The following is a 5,308-nucleotide window of genomic DNA, read 5'->3' as shown; positions in this document are numbered from 1 at the left end:
TTGAGTTAAGATAATACTTGTATGGCCCATTAGGCCAAGTTTGAATGCATATTAAAGTATCGGAAAAATAAAGGAGAGAGATGCGAATAAGGAAAGTAGCATATAAAATAACCCCGGAAGGTAATAAGTTTTAATACAAACAAAAGTCCAGACATAAGTTAAGGATAAAATTACAGAATAAAAACACTACTCCTCCATGCGGGAGCCTTCATTTTCTTGCTCCTTATCAGCGCCTTCAGCATCCTTCGCAGGAGAAGCGGGAGGAGAAGCAGTGTTAGGATCCAAGATGCGATCATCTGGCTGAGGGGAGTTGAAGAGGGCATCTATGCTGTCCTCCGACTCAGCCTGCTCGGGACTTATAAAGTCCATAGGGTCGACTAAGCCCGGGTGCTTCTCAGAAACCGCCTTTACGGCCGCATCCCATCCCTGAGTAAACTGTAGGGAATAAAGACCCTCATCATGAATCTCCATGAGATTCTTAAACTTGTCAGAATCCATGTAGTCATCAATGAGCTTATCCTTATGGCTCCTAAGTTTAACCAGCTCGGAATGAGCCTTAGCCAGCTCCTCTTTCTTCGTGTCCAGCTTCTTCTCCAGGACCTTGGCTCTCTCCTCCCATTTCTTCATCTCCTTCTCAAACCCATCTGAGTTACCCTTCCAAGACCTAGCCTGGTGGAGGGCCGCCTGGAAGTAGGTATTACTCTGCAAAGAAATATGTGTGAGTTAGCACAAGTTCGTTGAAATACGAGAAAGTTGGGATTCAAAGAAAAAGAGATAAAGGAAAGTTACCGCAGCTTGGGCTTGAGAACCCGGAAGCTCAATAGTCTCGATATCACTCCCCGTAACAATGTCAGTAAAGTCGTGGGGAGTGATGGAATGGTACGACCAATCCTTAGCATGTTTGGTGGATCCAACCACCGTATCGCTCCTCCTAAAGCCCCAGTTAGGCCTGAAGGAATGTGCCTTAAGTGGAGGATCCACATCGTCCCCCAACTCGACCACCGGGACGTGGGGCTTAAGAAAAGAAGGACCGTCAGGTTTGCTCCTGGGGTCCTTGTTTAGCTTGGCCCTCTTCTGGCGGCCTGACTCCCCTTCCTTGGGCCTGTTGACATTATTGATGGCCTCGCAAGCTGAAAAAGAAAGATAAAAAGAATATTAAATTGCAGGAGAGATAAAACATTACAATTAAAGGGAAGGAAAAATGGTTATCCAGTTATAAATTTACCCTTATCACTGGCCTGAGAGAGACCAACTTTCTTCAGAGAAAACTCCTCTAAGAGGGTCTAGGTGTCTGTTTTCCCATCATCTGAAATTAAGGCTTGGTAGGCCACCTCCTCCTCATCAGATAATCTGATGCTACCTGGACTCCCATCTGACACTTTGCAAAAGGGCCTACGAAAGAGTGTGGCCCAATCACCCCCAGCCCAGGTCAGCCTCACAAACTCGTCCCTCCATTTGGGGTTATTCTCAACTATGGAATTACTATCGAAGATATGAGGGATTTTGGGCCGTTGACGAATTAAAACCCAACCTGGTTGACTCATGGCGCTATTATAGAATTGGAAAACTTTCCTAAAGACAGCTACGGAAAGAGGAAAATTGTTTCTAAGACAAAGGACCATAAAACAGATAATGTTCCTCCAAGCGTTAGGAGGGATTTGACAAGGGTTAATTTGTACATCTGCAAGTAAGCGAGGAATAAATTCATGGAATGGGAACCTGAGACCCGCGGTCAGGGCTCCTCGATAGATAAAGAAAGTATCCCCCTCCCAATTACAAGTCCTATCCCCAGGGGCGGCTGGAGTGATCCTAAGGTGGGGTGGAAGTCTGTACAGGGTGTTCATAGACTCTATCCTACCATCTAACTCATGAAAGGTGTTACCATGATTATACGAATCTAACTCAGATAGAGAGGGATATTCATCACCTCTCGAGTTAATCATATCAAGTAGGGAAGTATATGGAGATTGAATTTGAATGTTTGTACCTCTCTTAGAGACATTCATCTTCTGCAAACGAGCCAAGTCACGATCCGCCATTGATATGCTTCGGTTGAAGGCTTGAAACCCAGAAAAACCTGAGAAAGGTGGAGCTGCGGTGGCTGAGGTCGCCGGAAATCGCCTTCTCAAAGGGAGAACTCTAGAGAGATTTGTGAGAGAAAATGAGAAATGTGAAGTAAAGTGAGGATTCTCACTTCACACTACACTTATATAGGCGAAAAGCTCGGAATACGAGGCGTTTCTAGGCCCATTTAGCCAGGCCCAACCTAAAAGTCCATCTACTAGAAATATCAGGAATAATCTAGAAGCTCCTGTGGAAAATGAAGGGTCAAAAATCGACCAGAATTTTAAAATGGTTCGATCAGAGTCCTAATCGACAAAGAAGAAAATCCTAATCGATACTTCAATCGATCAAGAGGGAAGAAACCTATTAAGTTCGATCAGAGTCCTGATCGACGCCAAACAGGATCCTGATCGATACCTCATTCGAACAGAAGGAAAGAAATCCCCCAAGTTCGATCAGAGTCCTGATCGACGCCAAACAGGATCCTGATCGATATTTCATTCGATCAGAACGGTGGAAAGCCACCTAGTTCAATCAGAATCTTGATCGAAATCGATCAAGAATCCTGGTCGATTATGCCCATGTTTCAGTCGACTAGAGTGTCACTTTGAAGGCTAGTTCGATCAGAGTCCTGATCGAAATCGATCAGGAATCCTGGTCGATTCCGCATAGATCCTGATCGAAGATCCCGTCGATCAGAATGTTACTTCCTGAGCTAGTTCGATCAGGATCCTGATCGAAATCGGTCAGGAATCCTGATCGATTTTTTATACATCCTGATCGATTTTAAGGCAGAAAATTAGGGAAAAATCCAGAAATTAAGGATAAATCCCAGAAAATTAGGGAAAAATCCAGAAATTAAGGATAAATCCCAGAAAATTAGGGAAAAATCCAGAAATTAAGGATACAATCCCAGAAAATTAGGGAAAATCCAGAAATTAAGGATAAATCCCAGAAAATTAGGGAAAATCCCAGAAAATTAGGGAAAATCCAGAAATTAAGGGAAAAATCCAGAAAATTAAGGATAAATCCCAGAAAATTAGGGAAAATCCAGAAATTAAGGGAAAAACCCAGAAAATTAAGGATAAATCCCAGAAAATTAGGGAAAATCCAGAAATTAAGGGAAAAATCCAGAAAATTAGGGACAAATCCCAGAAAATTAGGAAAAATCCAGAAATAAAGGAAAAATCGTTGTAAATGTGTAGGTCGCTCCACACTTTACACGAAAACGAAATTCTGTAAGGGAATAAATAGACTTAACTTTTGCGAAACCTAATCAATGTTTCCCAAAAGTTGGGGGGCAAATGATAGGGATAAATAAATCCTGATTGTATAATTAAATATTGCAAGGTGTGGGCTGCTAGGTCCAATAAGAAGATGTATGACATTCAGACCAAGAAGGTCAACACATTGATCAGGCCTGATGGACCAGATCAGGCCTGATGGAACAAAGAAGGCCCAAAAGCCCTAATTATTTATTAATTTTGTAATTAATAAATAAAGGAGGAAAACAGCTATTAAGATAAGTCCTAGTGGGGATATAAATCCTTGTGGATTGGCTCAAGGGGACCTAAAAGGATAAGGAATCAGTTTCCTACTATCTAGGACTCCAAAGTCCATTCTAATTATGAGACTTGCCCACCAAGTCTCCTATACCAAGTCTAATTCAAGGACTCTCAACGTCTATATAATGGGTCTCACCCCACAGATCAGAACTACGTGTTTTGGCTTGATTCTCTAATTCACAGAGATACGTAGGCATCTAGTAAAGGCATAATTAAGCTACGAAACACGAGAGCAGCCATTAAAGGCCTTGAGCTCCCGAATCTTAGTAATAAATACAGCAAATAATAACCTTAGTTTTTTATCCATAACACTTTCATAAACTTTGCATAACTAGGCATCTGCTCGAGAGCCTCGGCGAAAGGTATGTTGATATGAAGTTTCTTGAACACCTCCAGAAACTTCTCAAATTGCTTGTCCAGCTTTTTCTTCTGCAACCGCTTGGGAAAAGGCGGTGGAGGATAAATTTGTTTCTCCCCTGTATTACCCTCAGGAGGAGTGTGCTCAACAGTAGTCTTCCTTTGTTCCACTTCTTTATCCTGCTGCACTACTTCTTTCTCAGCACCAACTTCTTTAGTCAACTCTTGAGTTTGTTCGGGATTCGCAATCTTTCCAGACCTTAAAGTGATTGCCTTTACCTGCTCCTTAGCTTCCCTCTTTCCTGGCACTTTAGTGTCACTAGGTAATGTACCAAGCTGACAATTTAGCAAGGCATTGGCAATTTGCCCAATTTCATTTTCCAAGGTCTTGATAGAAACAACTTGACTCTTGCACATAAGCTTCAACTCCTCTAATTCAGATTTTACATTGGCTTATTACAGTTGGAGTTGCTGTCTAGGTGCATATTATGGTTGCTGAAAACCAGGGGGTTGTACTATTTAGCTGGGTACTGTTGATAGGGCTGTTGAACTGCATTCTGTGCATTGCTCCAACTGAAATTAGGATAATTGCGGTTGTTGGGATGATAGGTGGCTGGCACTGGTTGCTGCGATCGCTTGAAGTTGCTCACGAACTGAGCTGATTCACTAGAAATTGCGCATTGATCAGTCTCATGGGCACCAGCACAAAGCTCACAGACACTTGCAATTTGATTTACTCCATAATTAGCCAAAGTATCCACCTTCATCATCAAAGTATTATGTTGGGAAGCGATAGCAGTAACTGCGTCCAACTCTAGAATTTCTGCGATTTTTCCTTGAGTCAGTCTCTAGGAAGGATTCTGGTACTCATTATCTGCCATCAGTTCAATAAGTTCATAAGCTTCATCGTAGCTCTTAGCCCACAAGGCTCCTCCCGATGCTGCATCGAGCATGGGTCTACAAGTAGCACCCAATCCATTGTAGAAGCAATTAATAATTATCCAATCAGGCATGCCATGGTGTGGGCACTTCCTTAGCATCTCCTTATATCGATCCCAAGCCTCACACAGAGATTCTCATGTTTGCTGAGAAAACTGGGTAAGAGCATTCATGATTGTAGCAGTCTTCGCCATGGGAAAGACTTTAGTGAGAAACTTTTGCGCAAGATCCTCCCAAGTGGTGATAGATTCTGCTGGCAGAGAGTATAACCAGCATTTAGCCTTGTTCCTTAGAGAGAATGGGAACAGGTGTAGCTTGATAGCATTTTCAGTCACATCATTGAATTTGAAAGTGTCGCAGATCTCGATGAAATCCCTGATGTG

The 5,308-nt window shown here is 42.5% G+C and overlaps 1 non-coding gene across 1 annotated transcript; it reads left to right on the top strand.

The window, feature by feature from the left end:
• The first annotated feature begins 4,997 nt into the window (after positions 1-4,997).
• On the top strand, positions 4,998-5,104 carry LOC141682330 (small nucleolar RNA R71). The gene has a single exon (XR_012559732.1). It is a non-coding gene; the product is annotated as a small nucleolar RNA R71 (small nucleolar RNA).
• Positions 5,105-5,308: the final 204 nt, after the last annotated feature.

The sequence above is a fragment of the Apium graveolens genome, chromosome 8 (assembly GCF_009905375.1).
Source record: "Apium graveolens cultivar Ventura chromosome 8, ASM990537v1, whole genome shotgun sequence".
Lineage (NCBI taxonomy): Eukaryota > Viridiplantae > Streptophyta > Magnoliopsida > Apiales > Apiaceae > Apium > Apium graveolens.
This window is presented reverse-complemented; position numbering and strand designations above follow the sequence as displayed.